The 26,304-nt window shown below is 42.5% G+C and overlaps 1 protein-coding gene across 2 annotated transcripts in view; it reads right to left on the reverse strand.

The window, feature by feature from the left end:
• ST3GAL3 (ST3 beta-galactoside alpha-2,3-sialyltransferase 3) overlaps nucleotides 1-24,407 on the reverse strand; it is a 226,476-nt gene extending 202,069 nt beyond the window's left edge. For both annotated transcript variants that reach the window (XM_040231409.1, XM_040231408.1), the window contains exon 1: nucleotides 24,200-24,407. The gene's annotated coding sequence lies outside the window, so the exon portion shown is untranslated. The remainder of the gene's footprint in view (nucleotides 1-24,199) is intronic.
• Between the last annotated feature and the right edge of the window lie 1,897 nt (nucleotides 24,408-26,304).

Genomic DNA, 26,304 nt, shown 5'->3' on the forward strand with positions numbered 1-26,304 from the left:
TTCTCATGATGTACTCTGCATAGAAGTTAAGTAAGCAGGGTGACAATATACAGCCTTGACATACTCCTTTTCCTATTTGGAACCAGTCCATATATTACTTTACTGTACATCAGAAACTAATATTATAAATCAATTACACTTCAATTAAAAAAAAATTCAGTTCAGTTCAGTTGCTCAGTTATGTCCGACTCTTTGCAACCCCATGGACTGCAGCACACCAGGCCTCCCTGTCCATCACCAACTCCCAGAGTTTACTCAAACTCATGTCCATTGACTCAGTGATGCCATCCAACCATCTCATCCTCTGTCATCCCCTTCTCCTCCTGCCTTCAATCTTTCCCAGCATCAGAGTCTTTTCAAATGAGTCAGTTCTTTGCATCAGGTGGACAAAGTATTGGAGTTTCAGCTTCAACATCAGTCCTTCCAATGAATATTCAGGACTGATTTCCTTTAAGATGGACTGGTTGGATCTCCTTGCAGTCCAAGGGACTCTCAAGAGTCTTCTCCAACATCACAGTTCAAAAACATCAATTCTTCAGTGCTCAGCTTTCTTTATAGTCCAACTCTCACATCCATACATAACTACTGGAAAAACCAAAGCTTTGACTAGATGGACCTTTGTTGGCAAAGTAATGTCTCTGCTTTTCAATATGCTGTCTAGGTTGGTAATGTCTTCCTTGGTGGCTTAGATATTAAAGCATCTGCCTGCAATGCAGAAGACTGGGGTTCAATCCCTGGGTTGGGAAGATCCCCTGGAGAAGGAAATGGCAACTCACTCCAGTACTCTTATCTGGAAAATCCCATGGACGAAGGAGCCTGGTAAGGCTCCAGTCCGTGGGGTTGCAAAGAGTCAGACACGACTGAACAACTTCACACAAGGTTGATCATAACTTTTCTTCCAAGAAGCAAGCGTCTTTTAATCTCATGGCTGCAGTCACCATCTGCAGTGATTTTGGAACCCCAAAAATAAAGTCTGTCACTGTTTCCATTGTTTCCCCATCTATCTGCCATGAAGTGATAGGACCAGATGCCATGATCTTAGTTTTCTGTATGTTGAGTTTTAAGCCCACTTTTTCCCTCTTCTCTTTCACTTTCATCAAGAGGCTCTTTAGTTCCTCTTCACTTTCTGCCATAAGGGTGGTGTCATCTGTATATCTGAGGTTATTGATATTTCTCCTGGCAAACTTGATTCCGGCTTGTGCTTCCTCCAGCCCAGCGTTTCTCATGATGTACTCTGCATATAATAATTTAAATAAGCAGGGTGACAATATACAGCCTTGACGTACTCCTTTTCTTATTTGGAACCAATCTGTTGTTCCATGTCCAGTTCTAACTGTTGCTTCTTGACCTGCATACAGATTTCTCAGGAGGCAGGTCAGGTGGTCTGGTATTCCCATCTCTTTCAGTATTTTCTACAGTTTGTTTTGATCCACATAGTCAAAGGCTTTGGCATAGTCAATAAAGCAGAAGTAGATGTTTTTCTGGAACTCTCTTGCCTTTTCGATGATCCAACGGATGATGGCAATTTGACCTCTGGTTCCTCTGCCTTTTCTAAATCCAGCTTGAACATGTGGAAGTTCACAGTTCATGTACTGTTGAAGCCTAGCTTGGAGAATTTTGAGCATTACTTTACTAGCGTGTGAGATGAGTGCAATTGTGCAGTAGTTTGAGTATTCTTTGGCATTGCCTTTCTTTGGGATTGGAATGAAAACTGACCTTTTCCAGTCCTGTGGCCACTGCTGAGTTTTCCAAATGTGCTGGCATATTGAGTGCAGCACTTTCACAGCATCATCTTTCAGGATTTGAAATAGCTCAACTGGAATTCCATCACCTCCACTAGCTTTGTTTGTAGTGACGCTTCCTAAGGCCCACTTGACTTCACATTCCAGGATATCTGGCTCTAGGTGAGTAATCACACCATCGTGATTACAATACATTATAAAAATATAAATTGGTATACTCTTTTAGGAGCAATGTGGAAGTACAGGTATCCCCTGTTTTTTTTTTAAATTTAAATTTATTTACTTTAATTGGAGGCTAATTACTCTACAATATTGTATTGGTTTTGCCATACATCAACATGAATCTGCCACGGGTGTACATGTGGTCCCCATCCTGAACCCCCCTTCCACCTCCCTCCCCATACCATCCCTCTTGGTCATCCCAGTGCACCAGCCCCAAGCATCCTCCCCTGTTTTTTGAAAGTTTGATTTGCATCACTTTGCTTCCATGAAACCTGTGCCATTATCCGTTTTTACTAAATGAAAGAAATTCAAAGATTTTCACTTTTATGAAAAGAGACGAAAATAGCTTTCGGTATGTTTTGCATCCAGCAGTTACAGAGGCAGCAAGCACCCAGGGCACTGAGTGGCACCACCAACTTCCTTTCCCAGTAACTATACTCAGCATCTCCGCAACAAGCCAACATGGCTTTGAAATCTTTTTATGAGCATCTGGACTTCATCTTGACTTATTTTGTGTAACTCTTAGCAAGATGTATCCTAGGGTTTCAGAGAGGCCTAAGAGAACTTGTAAGAGTGTCATGCTCTGCATAAAAATCAACATAATTAAGCATTTAAACTGTAGTGAACCAAATAAAGATGCATTTGCACTGAACTTTCCTGTGTCCACCATTCAAACTGTTTATACTCAGAAAGAATACTGAATGCTGAAAAAGTTACGATTGGTTCTGCTAGTAGAGAAAATGTTCTCTTTTAATTGGCATCCAGTAACGTTATGACAAATTGGAAAGTCTACTGCTTGAGTGGATTGATGTGTGTACAAAGCATGTTGATTCATTATCTTACATTTAAGGAGATATCAGTCTTTTCAAAAAGATGAAACAGAAAGCTCTGGATGGGGAATTCCCTGGTCGTCCAGACGTTAAATCTCTCATGACCAATAGCCTGGGTTCAATCCCTGGTCAGAGAATTTTAGTTTTAACACCACAAGCCACACAGTGCAGCCAAAAAAAAAAAAAAGGAATTAGAAAGAAAGAAAGGAAGCACTAGACAATGGTGATGATAGTGTTACAAGAGTAAAATTTAAAGGTACTATGGATGGTTGGATTGGTTTCTGAGGTGAGGGCAGCTTCATAGCTTAAAGGTTAGTTGTAAGAGTGCTTTGGCTGATACTGAAGCTGCTGAAAAGCTCCCAGAAGAACAGAAAAAAATAATTACAGGAAGTGGCTATTCACATAAGCGTTTGATTATAGCAAAATTGTAATTTATCGGAAAAAAAATACTGAGCAAGACATTTATTTCAAGAGAAGAAAAGCAAGCTGAGGGACACAAGGCGTCAAAGGAGAGGTTTACCCTAGTGCCTACTGTTGACACCACTGGTGACGGCTGTCCTAAGGCCTCAGCTAATGCACTCGGAAAATCTGAGGGCATTTAAAGGTATCGGTCAGAATACACTTCCTATTATGTTTCATTCACATCCAAGTAGTTGAAATATCCAAGTGATTTTTTTTCTGAGTACATGACTGGATATGTTAGTCCTTCTGATGAAAATTACTGTTGAGAAAATAACCCCGATAATAGGTGTCTTGTGATTATCGATAATTGTGCTGCTCTCCACCTGGTATTACCAGGTATAGTAGTAACATTCATGGTGTGTTCTTACCACCAAATATGACACTGTTGCTGCAACTGTGTGACCAAGGCCTTGGAGCCACAATTGAGGCTTACTATATGCAAGAAGTGTGATGCATCTTCTTATGTGCCACTGAAAGAGAAGAAAACTCCAAAGCATCTTTATGAGAGACTGGAAAGACTAAAATATAAAGTGGGCAATTGCTAGATTGACAGCTATAGAGAATAAACAAGTGGTTACCAGCGGGGAAAGGGAAGCAGGCAGGGGCCATAACGGGACAGGGAAAACTAAAGGTTATTATGGGATTATATGAAACCTTGTGTGTGAAGCACTACAGAATTTAAAGAATATTTCATTCAATAAAAAATACAAATAAATCACAAATTTATTAATTAAACTGGCAACTGCTAACCTTGGAGATACTTTCAACAGGCTAAAAGTCTTACTGAGAAATGGCATTTGGAACAAACTGTGTCCTGAAGTAATAAGCAATTTTAGGGTTTCAAGTCAACAATAAGTGTGGCAACAGTGACTACAGCTAAGGAGGCTGGGTTCGCGGAAGCTGATGAAGATGCTCAAGTGTTTCGGCATTCTATGACCAAGAACTGACAAACAGCGGCCGCAACTGCAAGAGTGAAGGATACTGACTGAAACAGCCCCGAAGTGAAGTCATCCACAAAGTGAAATGTAAAGCACTCACAGAGTTTTCACTATGACTGAGTGCTGCCGTGACTGCAGAAAGGCATGACTTTAATTTTGAAAGGACATGCAAATTTAGGGCAGGTTTGTAGGATGCTTTGAGTGTCTATAAAGAACGGTGTGATAGAAAAATATGTTAAGCTAAGCAATCAAGTACACTGTCCTATTCAAGCCTGTCACAACAGCCAGAGCAGACAACGAAACTCAACCTTTGACATCAAGGCAGACAGCCATAGAAGATGTAGATATAAAGGACCTGCTTGATCTGATGGATTCAGATGATAATGAGAAGTTGATAAATGACCCGCTCTCCCTTTCTCCTACACCAGAGTCTGTACCTCTGAACCTCGCACCACCCCAACCTCTGACAATTCAGCCTAACACACCAACACCACCACCTCTTAACCTTGCTCTCTTCCTGATTCTGGTGAGTGAAACAATACCATAAATACATTATTTCTATCTTATACAGGCTGTGTATTTATCAAGTCATTTCTGCTTTCACTATATAGTAGTGTTATTTTAGGTTTTAAGTGTTATTTGGTATGCTTTGGTAAGTTATTTTTTGGGTCTGGGAACACTCAAAAAGTTCTCTATATAAATTAACGGTAATTGTTTCTTCGCTTTCTAGCACTTCAGCTTATGAAAGGTTTCATCGGAATGCTGTACTTTCAGATGACAAGGAAAACCTACAGCTACTGAAATTTACAATATTCATACATCTTGACTCACCATTTCTATTTCTATGACTTTTTTCTAAAGCAACACTTCAACAAATATTTTAAAAGACACGTGCATGGATATTTATCAGCAACAATGATTGTAAGAGCAAAATACTTGAAACAACTCAAATGTCGATCAACAGGGAACCAGACAAATACATTATGATACAGTTACACAATGCTATCAATATCACTGCTACCACTGAGGTCACGACAGGAAGTAGACAGCAAAGGAGTTAACAAAAGGAAGTTAGTGACAAGATTTTCTGCAGCTGTCAACACCTTCAACACCTTCTATGGCTGTCTGCCTTGATGTCAAAGGTGGAGGTTCAATGTCTGCTCTGGCTGATGTGACAGGCTTGAGCAGGACAGTGTATTCGATTGCTTAGCCTCACACATTTTTCTGAGGCATGTCCTGACATAGAAAAATAGCTAGAGTATACTGCTTAAGTGAAAAACAAATCTTCTAGAATAGTATGTATGTAAATGTATATATGGCCCCATACTGGTGATAATAAGTAAGGACAACAGTAATATTTAAAATTAAGGTTAACAAAAGAAACAAATTAAAGTTAAGAAGGAAGCACACAGATATAAGAATACACACCAAGCTGTTGACAATAACTACCTCCAAAAAGTGGGTATGGAGAGGGTATTTTTCATAATATATTCATATATTTAATTTCTGTACCCATGCAAGTAATAAATGTACAAAGTTTCCAAAGTGAAATAGAAATTGGAGACTCGTATTTTCAGTAGCACAAAGGATATGTACTGTGTCCAATCCTTCCACAAAAACAATGAAAACTTTAAGATATAAGCAGCCTGCCTACAAAAAGCAGGTGGTTCTTGGAAAGATTTTTCTTTCCTATTACAAGGGGACTGAAGTGGCTGATCCCAGCCCTGCCACATTCCTTCCGTCCTGAATGCAGATGTGACAGGTGAACTGCCACAGCCAGTGACTTCAACCGAAGGCTCTGCCACACACACGACCAATGGGTTTACCATCTGTTCAGCAGCTATGACAGTGAGAGTGGTGAACTCATCACCTATTTAATTTCTGACTTTTCCATTAAGGAAAAAGATCTACAAATAAAGAGGCAGAACAAACAGTCTAAGGAGGAAACAGATCTCCAGAAGTGGATGACATTCAAAGCAGCAAGTAAGAGCTTAAAATAAGCCAAAACAAGGAGGAGCACAATATCCTGATATTCTGAAAGAGATGACATTTCAAACTCACTGCCAGGACAAAAATTTGACAACATATTCTAGCGGTGAGGCTGTGGGGAGAATGCTCATACATTACTGGTGGTGGGAGGGATTTGGCAATATCTAACAAAATCACACAGGCTTCAACACTTTAACCAAATACTCTCAGTTCTAAGAAACTATCCCAAAGATACACTGACAAAAACACAAAAAGACTTATGCACTGGCTGACTGCAGCACTCTGTAATGTAAGAGAAAAAGTTCTCCAGTACACCTTCAAAAACTATGGTGTATTGACAAAACGTTAGGATTATGCAGCCATAAACAGGAATGTGCTCTCTCTGTCTCTTTCTTTCTGAATAGCTTCATCTAAATTTCATTAGGCTTTAGGGGCCAGGCAAGGCAGGCACATATATCTGAAGTGCAGACAGAAGGGGCATCAGGCCATCATGAGATCTGGGAGTGACAGTAGGTGACAGAAGGTGACTGAAGACAGGAGGTGACGTGGGACTGACCAAACAGATTCAAACACAGAGACTAAGAGGAGCCAAATTCCTCAATGATGGAGACGTGGGCTGCAAATGTGGAAAAAGGCTGTTGTTGTTCACTTGCTCAGTCGTGTCCGACTCTTTGCAACCCCATGGACTGCAGCACGCCAGGCTTCCCTGTCCTATACCATCTCCCAGAGCTTGCTCAGACTCATGCCAATTGAGTCGGTGATGTCATCCAACCATCTCATCCTCTGTTGTCCCCTTCTCCTCCTGCCTTCAATCTTTCCCAGCATAAGGGCTTTTTCTAATGAGTCAGCTCTTCACATCAGATGGCCAAAGTATTGGAGTTTCAGCTTCAGCATCAATCCTTCCAATGAATATTCAGGATTGATTTCCTTTAGGATTGACTGGTTTGATCTCCTTGCAGTCCAATGGACTCTCAAGAGTCTTCTCCAACAGCACAGTTCAAAAGCATCAATTCTTAGGTGCTCAGCCTTTTTTATGGTCCAACTCTCACATCCATACATGACTAGTGGAAAAACTATAGCTTTGACTATACGGACCTTTGTCAGCAAAGCAATGTCTCTGCTCTTTAATACGCCGTGTAGGTTTGTCAAAACTTTTCTCCCAAGGAGCATGTGGGAAAAGATAAACTAGAATGTATCTTTTGGGATGTACTGGAATTGAAGGTATCAGTGTGAAGTAAAGGCTTTCAATATATACACATACAAAAATATAAAAATAACTACAGATGTGGACTGTGTGTGTGCTTTTGTGTGTGTACATGCATGGAAGTCCTAGCTCTGATCAATGAAAGGGCCCAGCAGCAGTCATATCCCAGTGGCAATGAGCACACCTAGCACCTAGATCTTGGTTTTTAAATACCATTCTCCACTATGTGATAGGAATTAGGGATCCTTAGAAGAGTGGCTGAACTCAGGGCTGAGGCAGAGAGGGCACAAGATAAGCCTGACAATAGGAAAGTACTCAAAGAGTGACATGTCAAAAGGATAAAGCGGTCGGTTTGAGGGGCTCCTAATGGCCTGATCTGTGGCAATTTAGACTGATGATAACAGACTATGACCCATTAAACAAGAATTTAGTTAAGTGAGGAGAGGAGAAACCTCTTCCTTAGAGTGGAAAGAATGTAGAATAATGTAATTAGAAAATTATTTAGCCATCATTTTAGGAATAATTCAGCTAAGAAACATCAAAAGATGCTAAAATTAATAAGTAATACTTTGAGAAATGGAACATTTTAAAGTATCTCCCCAAAAGAAACTTATTAATTACAGAGAGGAAAAGAGTAATTTTAAAATGCAGAAATCTGACAGGCACCACCATAAACTAGTTGAAGGATATATGGGGGTTCCCTGTTATATGCTTGCAACTTATTTGTAAGTCTTAGATGATTTCAAAATTAAAAGTCAAAAAAGAAAAAAAAATTAAACCAATGTGCATATAAATGTTCAAGTAAATATCAAATAAGATTGTGCAACCAATTAAAATGCTGTTTATGAAAAAAATTTTAATGACGGAGAAATGCTTCTGAAATCGTATTGAAGGAAAAAAAGATACAAATATCATATCCTCAACTATTAAAAAATAAAAAAATTGGAATAAAAAGAAAACTAACAAACCCATGCAGAGAATCTGTTTTTTTCTGGCTGTGGGAGCACACCTGGCCTCCCTGCACAGCCACAGAAAGCTGCAGGTTAAGAGCCACAAATGCTCACAGCCAGCTCTCTTCAGCAGGCAGAGGGCCTGCAGCAGCTGGGCTCATCCCCTCCTCAGGCGTTCATCCTAGCTCCAAGACGGAAATGTCTCTCTTCTGTTCAAAGCTCAATGCAACAAGCACCAAGTGCCAGGGATTATTACAAGCCACGGAGGATACTAGACAATCAAATTTGGACCCTGCCCTGGAGGAGTTTGACTTCTCACTCCCCATTTGCTCTTTCACCCACCACAATCTGATCTAGCTTCTGCTCCCGCCTGTTGCTCAATAAGTTTACCACTGACCACTTACCTGCCAAAGCCACTGGACACCACAGCTTTCCCATCACTTGGCCTTTCTAAAGCATCTGAGACTGATAGAGAGTACAGGGTAGTGTAAGAGCTCTTTCTCGCCTTCTTTACTTTAGCAACACCAACTCTTCTTTTAAGACTCTGTTCAAGTCTCATTTCCTTCAAAAAGTTTTCCTTAAACACTGCCCGACACTCTCGCAATCAGTGCTCTGGTAACACCCCATGCTTACCTCTGTCCTAGCACTTGTAAAATATCTTGCCTAAGGAATTAGCATATAATTTGAAAGCAGATCTATAACTTGGGTCTATGAATCACCTACAGTTAACAACACAGCACCTAGTACACAGCCCATTCAAGAAATGTTTGTCTAAAGACCAAATAAATGAATATATTTTAATTATATTCCAACTCCAGATACAAATAATTTGCTCACATTACAAAAATATATACTAAAGACACAATGTGTGTGTGTGTGTGTGTGTGTGTGTGTGTGTGTGTGTGTGTAGAGATGGGGGTGGGGAGAAGGAGGAAGAGAGCGAGCATGAGCAATTTTAAATGTAGAGAGAAGCTTGATGTGCTGTATGTCTGAGTTTTTCTTATATTCTCATTCCACAGAGAAGGAAATGGTAGCCCACTCCAGTATTCTTGCCTGGAAAATCCCAAGGACAGAGGAGCCTGCCAGGCTACAGTCCATGGGGTCCCAAGAGTCGGATACGACTGAGCAACTAACACACAGATACACCCAAGACAATCTCATTCCCCTTCATTTACCATCCTTATGCTGACTATCTCAAACTTGGTATATTCCATCCAGATAGAAGACAGTTCCATTTCCATTTACTGAACTTTTGTTTTGGGGGGTTTTCAGCCACACTGTCCAGCTTGTGGGATCTTAGTTCCCCAACCAGGGACTGAACCTTGGCCCCAGCAGTGAAAGCCCAGAATCCTAACCACTAAGCCACCAGGGAATTTCCTCTATTTAACTTCTATATCATCATCTAGATGTTTCACAGATGTCTCAGACTTCCCCAGTAAACCCCCTTTCTCCAGTGTGTTCACTATTTCAATAAAAGGCAACACCTTCACAGGGGCTTCTGTCAAAAACCTGGAAATCAACCTTGACACTATCCTCCTTCTCACTCTTACCCTCCACATATAATCAATCATCAAGCCCTATGAATTTTACCTCTTAAATACTTCTTGAATCCATCCATCCCTCTATCTTCACTGCCAACACTATATTTCAAGTCACTATAATCTTTTGCTTGGACGATTACCACAGTCTCCTAGTAAACCTCCCAGCTCCATTATTTCATATGTGATAAATGTGATATATTACACTGTATAAATTTAAGGTATATAGCATGTTACTTTGATACATTTATATACTGTGATATGATTGCCATTTAAACAATACATACCATAACATTATAGCACAATATTATTGTCTGTATTCATTACACTGTACATTAGCTCTCTATGGGTTTCAGTTCAGTCACTCAGTCGTGTCTGACTCTTTGCGACCCCATGAATCGCGGCACGCCAGGCCTCCCTGTTCATCACCATCTCCCAGAGTTCACTCAGACTCACGTCCATCGAGTCGGTGATGCCATCCAGCCATCTCATCCTCTGTCGCCCCCTTCTCCTCCTGCCCCCAATCCCTCTCAGCATCAGAGTCTTTTCCAATGAGTCAACTCTTCATATGAGGTGGCCAAAGTACTGGAGTTTCAGCTTTAGCATCATTCCTTCCAAAGAAATCCCAGGGCTGATCTCCTTCAGAATGGACTGGTTGGATCTCCTTGCAGTCCAACTCTATGGGTTTACTACTTGCTAAGTCTGTACCCTAAACCATCATCAGTCTTATCCATCCTTCATCCTCCGGTAACCTCCATTTATGCTCTAATTTTTCACGTTTGCTTTTTAGATTCCACATTTAAGTGATAGCATGTAGTACCTGTCCTTCTGACTTATCTCATTTAGCATAACGTGCTCAAGGTCCATCCATGCTGTCACAAACGGCAGGACAGCCTCCTTCTCGTGGCCAAATAATATTCCATTGAGTGTATGTATCACATCTTTTTTTAATCCATTTATCTATAGATGGGCATTTGGGTTATTTCAATCTTATGGCTATTGAGAATAGTGCTGTGATAAACAGGTGTGTACATATAATGCATCAATATCCTGTTTTCATTTCCTTTGGGTACTCCCATAGCCATTCTTGATCCTCTTCAATTCATTTTCCACATAGCAGCCAATGTGAATATTATTTCATTCCCAGGTTTAAACTTCTTAACTTTCCCACTGCCCTTAACAGGGCCTGTAAGACTGGTGACTGGCCCCTGCCCACCTCTCCTCCCACCTCTCCTGTCATCTCTTACCGCCTCTCCTGTCATCTCTTACCGCCTCTCCTCTCGGAACCTGCCACAGTGAACATCTCCCAGTGTTCTGAACTTGCCGCACTGCCTCCTAAGGGCAGGCTGAAGCCTCCTGGACCCTACCACTTCATCTAGCCGACTCCCACTCAGTCTTTAAGTCTCAGATTAGAGGTTAATTCCACAGGGAAGCCTTACCACACTTTAGGTTGGGTCTCCCTGTTAGAAATTCCCACAGCACATATATATCCCTATCCACTACATAGTGAGCTTATAATCACAAGTATTTACTTATCATGAGTAATGTGCTTAAAGTATATATTCTGGCTAATCCAGAAAGTGAACATGTCTATTTTATTTACCATTGCATTCCTGGTAGATATTCAAAACCTATATGCTCACTAACCAAATGTTCAATCACTTATAGTCTGCTCAAAGGTACAAAAGGTACAGAAATCTAGTTTATTTTAATTAACCATAAAAATTATATAAAAATTTGAACTCAATGAAACAAAATACACCAAACTCTTGTCATTTGTAAAACATCCTACAATGTGGTTATTTTCTAATCTATACCTGGAACAACTTTTACTTGCAAATGTTAGAATTTTGCTGACCTTCAAGTATCAGGCATAATGAATATGAACGCAGTTATTAAAAAATTACATGGAGCAAAAACTACAAAGTATTTCCTGAACATATTTCCTGTGAATAATTTTGAGGCAAGCTAATTAGAAGTTATTACATACTATTTATTATCTGGGCTTCCATGGTGACTCAGACGGTAAATAATCCACCTGTACTACAGGAGACCTGGGTTTGATCCCTGGGTTGGGAAGATCCTCTGGAGAAGGAGATGGCAACCCACTCCAGTATTCTTGGAGAATACCTGAAGAATCGCCGTGAACAGAGGAGCCTGGTGGGCTACAATCCATGGGGTCACAGAGTCAGACACAACTGAGTGATTAAGCACATTTATTACCTAGCTTCCTGAACAAGTTACTAAAAAAGTCATCAGTTTTTTAAACGGTTTTGCTGAATGCATCCCTCCTTTTCAGACTATGCATGGCTAAGCAGATTTAAGTAGTTAATTAACGTGCAATACATTACAGAAGAATATTGCAGAATTGTGCATTTTCTAATTGCAAGTCAATGCAAAGGATAAACTAATATTGCTAATATTCATACAGTACCTACTGTGGACTAGCCAAAGTTCTAAAAGTTTTATATGATTTAACTCACTGAATCTTAACAATCCTACTAGATTATCATTTTCATTATATAGAGAACAAACAGGCACAGAGAGATAAAATTCTCTAAGATCACAGAGCCAGTAAGTGGCAGAGTGAGGATTCAAATTCAAATGATCTGCCTTTAATCATGTAACTCTTCACCTGAAGAGGCTATATGGGGGCAACAGAACGAAAATGAAACAGAACCAGTACAGGATCCAAATGAGAGTGGAAGAACGGAAGGGGGAGGGTCAAGGGGAAGTGCAGTAAATGAAGACTACACAACAGAATAAAACTATGTCACAGGACGGCTACAGATTACAGAGAATTAACAAAAGTTCTCCAAGCACTGCCCACTCCCAGAAGGTTCTGTAAAACAAGACCTAAGAGCCAAGATTAAAGGGAGAGCCTTACGGAAAAAAACAGTAAAACACCATTTTTTAAATAAAATTAGCACTCAAGTGCCAAAAGTGAAGAAAGAAAAATAACACCACCACAAAAGCCTCAATGAAAGAGAACAATTAAGAACTGCTAAAAACACAGTAAGAGTCGTGAAGGCCCTGGTGGATAAAAAATGAGCAAAAGAAAATGAAAAATAAAATTTTTTAAAATATTACCAAAACGAACCCAAACCCCAAACCAAAAACACAATAGCTGCCACAGGAGATTCAGTATAGATATAACTCGTGTCTGAAAAGGGAACCAAGCATATAGAACAACAAAAAAAGATACACAAATATGGATAGAGAGAGCTAGGCTGACACAAAGATAGAGTCCTAGCTTCTCCAAGCCACAACAGCCAAGGTGGCAAGGAAAACCTGAAGATCTCCAAAGAGAATTAAAATGCTAAGAGAATGCTGAGGTTCCGATTACCCACTGTGTGAGTTACATACTTATTGCCTCTTAGCTCCAAATTCTATCTTTCTGGTTGCTCTGTGAAAATGGATCTGGGCCCTTAAAGTATTTTCCTCTTGCCAGCTGACATGACGTCAAGCGTTGTGGCGGGAGCAGGAAAGCCATGGCTTCTGGGTTCCAGTGTGTTCCTCTTGGGAGGCTCCTGCAACATACAGGACTTTTCCAGCGGACAGCAGTCAACAGGGAGCAAGAACGGCCAACAGCTTCTCTCAGCACTTCTCTTGAGCAGTGTAAGACATGTAACAGAGTGCCTCTGGTGAGACACCTCTCTGTAAACAGCATTCCCCAGTCCCTGAGAGGCAGATTTCTGGGAAACTCCACCCTGCAGCATCATAGACACTCATCTGTAATCCAGTGATTGCAGTGAGTGTGCAGCAGGTTGGAGAGCTCTTTGTTGGGCATGCTAGCTCAGCCCGGTGGTGGTGGCTGCTCCTTAGACCTGTTTGTTATATTCTTTAGCGTTCTCTTTACTTTGTAGGACAGTTATTTAGACATCATTCACACATTATACAGTTCAACCATTCAAAGTATACCTTCTAATGCTTTTTAGTATTTTCAGAGTTGTGCAAACATGACCACAATCAATTTTAGAACGTTTCTATTACCCCCAACTGATACCCTGTACCCGTGAGCTATCATTCCCTACAAACCTCCAGCCCCAGGCAACCACTAAACTATTTTCTATTCTATAGAACCGGCAAATGTTTATAGATATTTCATATAAATGGAATCAAACAATATGTGGTCCTCTGTGACAGGCTTCTTTCATTTAGCGTAATGTTTTCAAAGTTTTTGCATGTCAGTACTTCGCTTCTTTTTACTGCCAAGTAACATTCTATCATATGGACATACCAACATTTATTTAACCATTTGTCAGATGACAAACATTTGGGTTGTTTCTACCTTTTGGCTGAACAATGATGCAATGTGTATTTATGCAGAAATTCTTATACGGACATAGGTTCTCATTCCTCTAGCGTACATTACATGTAGGAGCAAAATATACCCAAGTTATATGATAACTCTATGTTTAACTGTTTAAGGAAATGACAGACTGGTTTTCAAAGCCACTGTACCATTTTACATTCCTACCAGTGTATGAGAGCTCCGATTTCTCCACACCTATGCCAACACTCCTTATCATCTGTCTTTTTGATGACAGCCGTCCTAGTGGGTGTCAAGTGGCATCTCAGTGTGGTTTTGATTTGAATTTCCCTAATGACTGATGATGTTGAGCATCTTTCCATGTGTTTTTCTCTTTACTTTTACTAGCTAATCTCATGTTACTCTAATTCACTGTTAAAGTTAATAGTTCTTACAGTAAACTTTACCTACTCAAAGTACATGAATTCTCTCTCTTGATTGGAGCCAGATTCATATAACATGTGCAGTAAGTGACTTTCTGAATAGAAATTAGATATCAGCATCAAGGTGTCAGGGCTTCCTTGGGGGCTCTGATGGAAAAGAATCCACCTGCAGTGCAGGAAACCCAGGTTTGATCCCTGGGTCGGGAATATCCCCTGGAGAAGGGAATGGCTACCCACTCCAATATTCTTGGTGGAAAATTCCACAGACAGAGGAGCCTGGTGGGCTACAGTCCATGGGGTTGCAAAGAGATGGACATGACTGATCAACTAACATATCACTTTCATCAAGGTTTTGAAACAGAAGAGAGAAAAGTAAAGCTGAAAAATAATCTGTCCCTGGTCAGATGTTCCCTTGAGAAGTAGCTGAGAAAATGGGTAAATATCCAAGGAAAAGGGGTAAATATACAAGGAAACAAAACTTTTAGTTTTGAATGTTTTATTTTTTGTTACAAAAAAAACAGTCTTTTCTGAATAGGAGCTGTTTGGTTTCATTGAGTTTTTGCTTATTTGTTTTAATGGTGTTCAGAGGACAAGTTTCTAGACATAATTTTTTATTTGGAAAAGTTGACTTGAATAAGTCTTGAGGAAATTCAACTGGAATATTTGAAAAGATGACTGTGCTTTGAGCCAGTTGAGATAAAAGGCTGGGCACTGGTGTTGAAGGGGGTCAGAAGATGGCATTATGTCCAGAAAACCGGAAACAGAAGGGTGCAGTGTGAGAGCCGTCAAGAGCAGTACTGAGACATGGGCGAGGCTGTGCTGCAGTGAAACCTGCAGGCCTGCCTGCTGACCCCTGCTGACCCCTGCTGCACACGGTAGATGGGCACACAGGATGCAGCGAAACCACAGAGGCACAAAAACGTGCGTGTGGACTTTAAACCTTTAAATTTAAGATAGTGCTTTCTCTGGTTAAGGAGAGAGGATACCAGGGGAAAACATTAAAGGGTTTTATTGGAACTGCCAAGTTTTGTTTAAAAAAAGAAAAACAAACTGAAGCAATATGGTATATTAAGATTTGGTATAATGGTATTATTTGGTAAATAATGGATATCAGTATATTGTTCTGTTCCTGTGGGTGTAAAGTACATCATGAGAAAATATGAGATAAATGTCCCCTTTCAGTGCTATTATGTCTTTGAGACTTCAGGTGTCTTAGGCCTATGTAGTAGTTCTATACTGTTCATCAGCTCATATCTTTTTTTAAAAAGGGTAAGAAAAGAAATATAATACTACAGAATAGCTGTGCTGGAACCATGCTGGAAGCTATGCCATCTTAGCGGCCCAAGCAGAAGCCATTATTACACATCTGAGTACAGCAGAAGGAACAGGGTGGCGCCTGCCCTTGAGAACAGTGTGATGCGCGCAGGTAAACTGGCACAGACATTATGAGGTGGTGCAAGTTAGTAACCGTCCAGGCGGTTTCGGAAAGGCTGCAGTGGCGAAGCTGAGACAGGCCTTAGATGCTGTGCTAAAGGGGTAGAAATGAATCCCACTGGCAACGGAGAGCCAGTGACGGCGTTAAGAAGAGAAATGACAAGATCACATCTGCATTTCAGAAAGATCGTTCGAGTAGGACAGCCTGAGGAAGGCCAAGCAAGGGCGAGAGACATTTGTAACAGCCCAGACCATCTGCTGTCTAGAGAAGGAGCATCTCAAAGGCACTCAAAATAATTCACGGCCACCAACGAAAATACCAGAACTCCTGTCAGTAAACTTATCTGATATTTAACTTCAGTGGACACTGGCCTCCTCCAACAATCCCTCTGTCAGACATTTTGGGGCACATGAGGTTCAGGAAGAATCCTCAAGAAGTGTGAAAGTTCCACAGCATGGGAGGCAGTGGCACCGTCACTTACCACCTGCTTCGTGGCATGGTGCAGTTTATGCAATACAAAATGGCATCAATGAGGTTAATTTCATAAAAACTGGATCCTATTTTAAACAAATAGCACCATAACTAAACTTGGCAATGAGATGGTTAGTAACCATGAAACTTTTGTGCCTCAAAGAAGTTCTCTGCTTACCATCTGGCCAAGCAAGTATAAGATTTCCAGGACTTAAAGGGCAGTTGTTTATTTTTCTTTTACAAATATTGGTGTTCCAAATTTTTTCAACTTTTCTGGGATGGCAAATGTCTATTAATTGTATGGCACCCAGAAGATTTTCCCCAAATACACACATCTGTCCTTTCAAGGTGAAGAACATGTCTTAACAAAAGCTGGAAACTAGTTTGGTTTTTCTTTTTTTTTTTGGGGGGGGGGGTGGTTTGTTTTGTTCCTCAAGAAACTGTTGAGTGCATTTTGAAAACAGACATCTGGTAATGTTTCCATCCTTACGTTATTGTGTTGCCAAAAAGATATAGAAACATCCATTATAAAAACTCTCATGTTTCCATGTCAGCAGTTCTCAAATTGTGGTCTAAGGACCCTAGAGAGTTTCTAAGGCCTTTTCAGTGCATCCATGAGTTTAAAACTATTTTCGCCGTAATTCTCAGACATTATTTGCCTTATTCACTCTCATTCTCTCACAAGGGTCCAGCACAGTTTTCCAGAGGCTATAAATATGATGACATGTAACCATATCATTGTCCTCACAGCTAATGGGATGTGCGCTAGTGCATTCTCGTGACTTAAAATCTCGGTAATTTTTAATACATTAAGTATCAAAAGACAAACCCACGAAATAAAACTTCTTTAGGGTTTCAATAATTTTCAAACTTATAAAGTGGTCTTAATATCAAAGACTCTGAAAAATCACTGCTATATACTTAAAATTTAGGAATAGAATACTGAAATCCTATATATCAACGTATTTCAAACACAAGGTTTCCATGGATTTTTAAGTCATGTCAGAAACATATAAACATGCCTTCTTTCTATCACTTTGTAAAGAAAACCACAAAAGAGAAATTTACTGACATAGACGAATTCTGTAAGACAAGGTGATAGATAATATTTAATTAGAATAACATAAATTGTGTAGAAGTTCATAGCGGAGGAACTCCTGTCAGCCCGGATAACCAGGGAGAAGCCGAAAGGAGAACAAATTAGAATTAAACCTGTATTATCATCTTTACAAATATATTCAGAAGAAGACTGAGAAGGAGCAAAATTTCAGGCAGACAGAGTCACAATGATGATGACAGGCTGAAGGAGAAGCACATATATTTTAACACCCCAGGCAGTGAGCACATTATAACATTAGTGACAAGAGTGTATGCAGATACATGTATCACTTCTGGGTGAGGGCTGGGAACAGCTGAATAAACATATACAATTTGTTGGCATTTAAAGAATGTTTACATTGGTATGGTATTCATATCGACCAACTCTTCTCTTCCTGATCTTAGGATAATTCCCTCATGCCCAACCCACAAAATTCAGCATTTCAATCATTTAAGATGTAGTAAAAAAAAAAAAAAATAATAATGTTGGCAGTGGTTATGTCCAGGTGGTGGGAATTTAGGCTAACAATCACTTACCATGAACCAGGGAATATACTAAGCATTAAAAATCTTAAAACTATTATTTTTATTATAAGAAGTCCCTTAAGTGTCTAACAGTACAGGAGCAGGCTTTTTACATCTATTTGCTCAAATACTCAGAACCACCTTGCAAGGTAGGGATTTTTTAATCCCATTTTACCAGTTTGAAAAACCAAGATGACACAAGAGGTTCTGAAGACTGTCCAAGGTCACATCATAGACACTGGTGAAGCCGTGATGGAAACCCTGGTCATCTGACTCTACCCCAGGCAGGACATGTACACACCCCTCCTACTACTGCAACAGCCTAACTGGGAACCTTCCCTCCAGCCTCACCTTATTCTAAGCTCTCCTCATCCAGAGGTATATGATGATTCTGTGTAGCAGACATGGTACTCTGATTGCAAATCTCACAATTTTCCATGGCAGGGAAACAGGACATTCACTCCTCTGGTGTCTCCACACACAATGACCTTCCTAAAAGGCAAAGCCGATAAAGTCATCTCCCAACTTCAAGTACTTCAGCGGCTCCTCCTCAGTCAGGATAAACTCCTGACCTCACAAGCCTTCACAGCCTGACTTCTGCAACCTCCACACACTCCCCAGACAGACTGTTCTCCTGCCATTCAAGCGTCTTCGGGATGCAGCCACACTCTCTGGTATTTCTAGGTCATTACACACATTGTTTCCTACCTGAAAAGTCTTTTAAACCTGCCTCTACTCAGCTAATAATTAGTTATCTGAGACTTAGGTAGGTGTGAGCTTCTCCGGGAAAATCATTAATTATACTCCCTGTGTGACGTCAGGTTCCCTTTCAGGAGGTCCCACAGGACCCCAAACACAGCACATTACAGTGCATTCTAACTGCTAGTTCACTGGCTTCTGGTCCTCCCAGACTGCAGGCTCTTCCAGGCCTGGGATATGCCTTTTGTATCTGCAATGCCGTGACCAATCACCGAAGCTAGTAGAGAGCTCACGCTCAATAACTACTTGTGGGATGACTAGAGGACCTAGTACAGCAGAATAGACAGACACATGCAAAACCAAGTAAAAAATAAAATAGGATGCGTGTGAAGGTAAGAAAGGTGAGAAAGGAAGAGTGTGGCAGGATGCCAAGGAAGTAGAAAAGGGTAGGAAAATCTGGGGGAACCCTGGATTTCCTCACCTGATTTCTCAAAGTTTCTTCAAATCCTGCGGCTGCTGCCAATGAATATCATGACCGTGAGTGCCTAATCTGAACGAGATACTGGGCAAAGCACTTTATAGAAAATGAACTCATAACCACCCTATGCATTTCACTGATGAGGAAACTCGGACTCCAGAATCAAGACACTGGCCCAACGTTAGACAATCAATGGCAGAAGCAACATTTCGACCCTGTTTTCACTTTTGGAATTCTCCAGGCAAGAACACTGGAGTTGGTTGCCATTCCATTCTTTGGCAGATTCTTTACCATCTAAGCCACTAGGGAAGCCCAAAAGTGAAATCTCCTCCCCAAATACCAAAGTTTGATAGCCTTGGTTAAACACAATTAAACCATAAGGTTGAACTAGGATCTTTTTAACCATTCAAGTAAAAATGTACCTTATTATACACCTTCTGGCTTCTTAAATTGTGTATCTTGAATAAAACTTAATTCTTTATGGATGCCTCAGGACCATTCCTGAATTCATCTCTGAGGATGCCATAAAATAGTAATGCCCTAAGGAATAACTGGAAAATCAGACTACTGTCTCGGATGGTAAAGAATCCACCTGCAATGTGGGAGACCTAGGTTGGATCCCTGGGTTGGAAAGATCCCCTGGAGAAGGGAATGGCTACCCACTCAACAGTATTCTGGCCTGGAGAATTCCATGGACAGAGGAGCCTAGCAGGCTACAGTCCACTGGGTCGAAAAGAGTCAGACACGACTGAACGACTTTCACTCACCCTCATATCAACAGCCTCAGCCTGTTACGTTATAAGCGTTACACTGCTTGTAGTGGAACTCTGACTTCCCTGTCCACTCTCATTCCGTGCCTCGTTAGAGCTGTTATTTCTTGTTACTGTCAGTATGTTTCTCTCTAGTAGTGCATCTGATTTCGCTACCTCTAATCTTCCACAGGCTGGGCTGCGGTGCTCATAGAAGATGTAGCGGTCATTAGTGCTGTCCAGCACTCACTTCAGGCTCTTTGCTTTCCAGGCACATGCTTAAGACTGCAATTCCCTGCCATTCCTTAAAATTAGGCATGGACATGTGATTTGCTTTAGCCAATGATACAGAAATGAAAGTGACATGTGCCACTTCAGGTCATATATTTTAAAATCCAGTGTCCTTTGATCACCATCTTCCACTTGATCAAAATGGTCACGGAAAACCATATTAAGAAGAGTTTCCATCAGCAAGGATCCCTGAGTAACTGAGAGGAGCAGAATCACCCGTGTAGTCCTGCTGGACATGTGGCATGAATGAGAAGTCAACTTTCGTTCTGTTAAGCCACTGAAGTCTTAAGGGTTTTTGTTAATGAAGACTAATCCAAGATATCCAGACCAATACATCAACTTTCTCAGTAAGGAATTCTCTCACATAAGTAGCTTTACTTACAGATTTTATGATAAACATTTTGCTTGCCCAAAGAATTTTCTTTGCATCTATCTTGGTTCAAAGCTATGTTCAACTTAAAATATATTTACCAAGTACCTACTATATACAAAATACTATGCTAGAAGATGAAGACAATTCATGTCTTAAAGAAGTTTCAGTTTTATGTTGGCAATTGGGGCAAAAAGGCAGATTCTAGTGTTATTACTGTTTAAAGGAGGAACTAGTCCCATGCCTTTTCATACTGTTCATACTGTTCATGGGGTTCTCAAGGCAAGAATACTGAAGTGGTTTGCCAGCCATGAAATCAAAAGATGCTTGCTTCTTGGAAAAGAAGTTATGACCAACCTAGATAGCATATTAAAAAGGAGAGACATTACTTTGCCAACAAAGGTCCATCTAGTCAAGGCTATGGTTTTTCTAGTAGTCATGTATGGATGTGAGAGTTGAATTATAAAGAAAGCTGAGCACCGAAGAATTGATGCTTTTGAATTATGGTGTTGGAGAAGACTCTTGAGAGTCCCTTGGACAGCAAAGAGATCCAACCAGTCCATCCTAAAGGAAATCAGTCCTGAATATTCATAGGAAGGACTGATGTTGAAGCTGAAACTCCAATTCTTTGGCCACCTGATATGAAGAACTGACTCATCTGAAAAGACCTTGATGCTGGGAAAGATTAAAGGTGGGAGGAAAAGGGGACGACAGAGGATGAGATGGTTAGATGTCATCACTGAGTCAATGGACATGAGTCTGAGTAAACTCCGGGAGTTGGTGATGGACAGGGAGGCTTGGTGTGCTGCAGTCCATGGGGTCGCAAAGAGTCGGATATGACTGAAAGACTGAACTGAACTGAACTGAGTTCCATGCCGATGGGGAGAAAAGTACAGAAGAGTTTCACAAAGAGAATTCCCATCAAATGGCCCTGACAAATGGGTAAGAACCAACAATTAGAGATTCCAAGGAGTCATTTAAGACAGAAAAAGCAACAAGAGCAAAGACAGTGAGCACAGACAACAAAGAGCAAACAGTTCCAGACTTGGAAAATATTGTAAAATCAAAGGGAATAGCAAGAAATCAGTTTACCCATACTGCCCAGACCAGGCTGTGCTGTGCTTAATTCAACAGAAGATAGGAAGCCATTAAAAGCCTAGGCTAGGGGTGGGTAGAAGGAAGGTTCAAGGAGGAGGGGATATATGTATACATATAGCTGATTCACTTTGGTTTATAGCAAAAACTAACACAACATTGTAAGGCAATTATACTCTAAAAAAGAAAGAAAATAGATATGAAGGAAAATGTATAAGAAGGTATAATTCAATGATCTTACCACAAAAAGGTAATTATATAATGTTAACTAATTTTATTGTAGTAATTTTACAATACATATCTGTATCAAATCAAAATGCTGTGTGTTTTAAAGTTACAGGGTTATATGTGTCAATTAAATCTTGATAAAGATGGGGGAAATTAAAAAGTAAAAGTCTAGTCTGGGGAAATGAATTACCTAGAAATGATGATAGTACATAGGATAGATGAAAGGAGGCAGGGGGGAAGTTAGAGGGTTTCTGCAGTAATAAGAGGGAAAGGTATCAATGGCCCCAAATCAGTATAATGATGGTAGGAACCAAAAGAAGCAAATAGTAGAAACAGTGTGGAAGTTGTAGTAGCAATAAAAACTGGCAACCAACTTAACACATCGGGGAGATGAGAGGAAGGCAAGAACCAGTCCTCAGGTGCAGATCCTAGGTAGCCGAGAGGACCAATTCTAAATAGCTGAGGTTACTCAGAAAAGCAGCAAGGGCACACAAAGTGCTGCCATCTGCTTTTCTAATAGCAAGCTCCAGTTTCATCTGAAGAACTACTTCTTGTTTACCCCGTGCTTCACCCAGGACAAAAGTACTCCCTGATTTGATACCATCAACCTTATCTCCCACTTTTTCCAGTAAGAACCTCCTGGAACCACCCCCGAGTTTTTTGGGTTCTCCTCTGCCGCCTTCCCCATCCTCACTTTCTCATTTCCTCAAGTCTCCTTTCTCATCATCATGCATGTATACCTAGTTGAGTTCACGGCTCAACTCAAGCCTCAGTTCTCATGTAAAACCTTCCTCAAACATACGGATTTCTCCTTTTCCAGAATTTTCATAGTACCTACTGTCCTGGAATTCTAGAGACCATATTATTAATGATCATTTTCCTGTGTGCCCTTTATCCACAAACCATCTCATCAGAACAACTCTCATACAATAGAGGTTGTGAGGTCCCCACAGTTACATTGCCTTACACACATGTACACAACAGATACTTTATTGATAATGCAAAGTAACTTAGTCTCTAAGAATATGCACATCTTTTTCACTAATAATTTACTTTTATTAAATCATGATTAGACATGTGAAACAGGGAGATTTCATCACTTAATGTTTCAAAGTATCCTTGAGTTAAGAATCTTTACTCTTAGGAACTGCTATTGCCTTAAGAGATTGTCTGAATACACCATTTCGATCATAAATTTTTGTGCCAGCTTCCTTTGAATCTTTTTGACTTGAAGATACACCTAACACTTCAATGATCAGCACTCCAAGGTGATTCTGACTTGGAAATAACCCTAATCTTCCATGAGGTTTATTTACTTTCAGGAACTCAGTAAGTGCTTTTTTTACCTACCTTCCTGTTCAACTAGCTATAGTATAGACCATTCAAAGTGTATCGACAGAAAAGTTTGTAAGTTGCTTGTTTGTTACAAAATAACAGGTGCCTTCATTGGTTCCTCTCTCAATTAATTACAATGATTCAGTTCAGTTTCCTTCCTCCTCTGTGCCGGAAACACAAACATAAGCGAAGTCCTTAAGGAATTATAAAACGAGCACGCTCCCAAAAAGGAATTAAAAAATATTCGTGGGACACTATCCTAATCAAACCTGCTCTCATCACTAAGATATTTCCTCCTGCAAACAAAATCAGAGAGTAAACAATCCGGAGAAGTGCCAGGTGAAACGAACCAAGAGCCGTACTTTGTCAGTCAAGTTGACCCGGGTTCCCGGAACATTTGGCAGCTGGTAGAGCAATAAGCAATGACAACCGCTACCCGTACGCTGCTGATCCCACTCAGGCTTTCCACTTTTCCTTGCTCTTCCCACAGCGAAGGCCCGCCTGACCATGTCCCTCCTCTGCACCAAGGTGCGCAGCGCTGCGGGGTCTCGCGCGCAGGTGACCTAGACCGCTCGGCCCGAGTCCAGCCGTCCTCTTCCCCGAGGCCTGGCAGCCCCTACCGAGGCGAGGTCTCCGTGGGACCGAACTCCCTCCCCGAGCCCCCAGTTTGAGCCGGACTTCATTATTTGGAGACCGCTGGGCCGCGCGCGACCCTTCCTTCCCCAGCACCAGCGCACTCGGGCTCTGCGCCCCGGCGACCTGGAACCGCGGGTAGCGGGGGAGGGGAGGGAAAGGGTGGCGGCGACCGTTACTCCGGAGACTACCCGCCCCGACGCGCGCAGGACCGGTCCTTACCGCAGCGGGAAGGGAGGCAGGGAGGAGGCGGCGCCAGGGACGACGCGGGCGGAAAGGTGGGGGCGACGGCTTAGGCGGGGGCAGCAGCCGCGGGGGACCCCGGCGGGCGCCCACGACGCGGCGGGCCGCCTGGGCGCCGCCATAGTGGGGACGCAGCCGCGGGCGGAGCGCGCGGCCGCGACCCTGGGACGGCGGGACCACCAATCCCGGCTCTCCGCCTCAGCGCCCTCGCCGGGGGTCGGGCATTCGTGGCCAATCGGCGCGCGGGAGCCGGGCGGGGCACCGGGCTGACCAATGCGGGGCTGCGCTGCGAGCAGTGGGCGGGCGCACCCCAGAGGGGCCCGCTATCACGGGAGCCCCGGGTTCTGCAACCCGCCCCTCCCGCGCGCCCCTCTCCCCTCCGCCCCGCCCCGCGCGGACCCGGGCTGCTGGCTGTGCGGGGAGTCGGTCCTGCCGGTCAGGCCTGCTGGACCGACGCCCGGCCTTGCTGCCTCCGCGCCGACGCTCCTTCCCGGTTCCCCGGAGCCCGACCGCCGACTGGAGGACTCCTCCACCCGCAGCTTCACACCCTGGAGGGTGCGCGTTGGGGATGTGGGTTTCTGATGGCCGCAGGGCTCACGGTCCGCCGAGATAATCCCTCGAGAGCCTGTTCTCGGTCGTGAGGGGGACAGGCGTCCACGGTCACTCCACGCCGAGGAACGCAGGCATCCGCCCCAGACTCAGGCTGAGACCCGAGGCTGTAGACCTCCACAGGTTGGGCAACCCTGCCCAATCCTGTGAAGGGGTACAGGGTCGCTGGCTGCCCTTCTTACTACTTTACAGACTCTACTCCAGGACCTATCCGCCCCATTTCGTCTACCCTTCGCAGCTCCGGAGAGCCCAGCTTTCTCCCACGCTACTAGGGCACAATTTAAAACACAATTACCCCTCCCGGGAATTTACGGGATAGGAAGAGCTGCCCGGTTGCGATCTTTGGTTGCCAGCCCTAAGACTTTACCTCCCCAAAGGTGGGCAGTTGGTCCTGACAAAAAGGCTTCTGAGGGGAGCCCGGTGAGTTGGTTGAAGCCTGGGCCTGACTGCAGACACAAGGGTCTGTTCTGTGGGACTTGAGTTTCATCACCTCTTTAAACTTTAAGTTTCCCAGGGGATTATTACATTCGACCAAAACAAAAATTTCTAAAAAAATAATCAGCTGTTGAGAAAGAACTGCTGGGGTTACACCAGGGACTTCCCTGCCTGTCCTGCAGCACCCTGGGGATGGCAGGTCAGCGAGAGGGAGGGAGGTCCTAGACCCTGCCAAGTCTGGGGAAAGTTTCCTTCACTCCAAAGATGTGTGTTCCCAGGGCTTGCCAATCCATTAAGGCCTGGCTCTGTCCACTCTCCCCTGGGAATCCTTGGGTGCTGGACAAAAGAGAACCTCCCTTTTCTTGGCCCTAGGAGACTGGCAGAACAGAAAAGAATCTTTGAAACCTGCTGCTCCTCCTTTCCCCACAGACACCAGAGATGGCAGCCACCTCCCAAGGCCAGGACACAAAGCAGCACTGAGTTGCTGAGCTGACGACTCTCCCACATCCGGCCAGAGCCAAGAATTAGACCAGCTGGAACAGCTCTGCTGTGCCCAATTCACCAGTCCCTCCCTGCTCTGCTGCTGCTCTATCCTTGTCCACCTGGACCTTAGGAACCCACCGCTGGTCAAAGGAACTGGGTCATCCTCCAGGAAGTGTCTCACCAACTACAGGCAGATCAGAAAGGTTTCAGGACCCAAGGGAAGGGGGACAGGGGGCAATCTCTTGCTCTTCAAGTACCTAAAATGTCCTGCCTTCTTTCAAGCTGATTCTACAGTTTTTATGGAACAGACACTACTGTAACTCACATCTGCTCAATGAAGTTAGCAAGTGGGGTTTAGATGAGAAGAGATCAAACTCAGTTCTTTCTACAGGTTGTGGAAGTGATCTGGTTCTCCCTCTGTTAGCTTTTCCATCCCATCTCTAAGGCAAGAGAAGCAAAAGAACGTGCTCTCGGCCAAAGGGCCTCTTCTCCCCAGGTCCCCATCACACAGAGCCAAAGGACCAGAACGTGACAAAGAGTCCATCTCTTTAGGAGGG

This window comes from Oryx dammah, unplaced genomic scaffold, assembly GCF_014754425.2.
Source record: "Oryx dammah isolate SB20612 unplaced genomic scaffold, SCBI_Odam_1.1 HiC_scaffold_28, whole genome shotgun sequence".
In the NCBI taxonomy this organism is placed as follows: Eukaryota; Metazoa; Chordata; class Mammalia; order Artiodactyla; family Bovidae; genus Oryx; species Oryx dammah.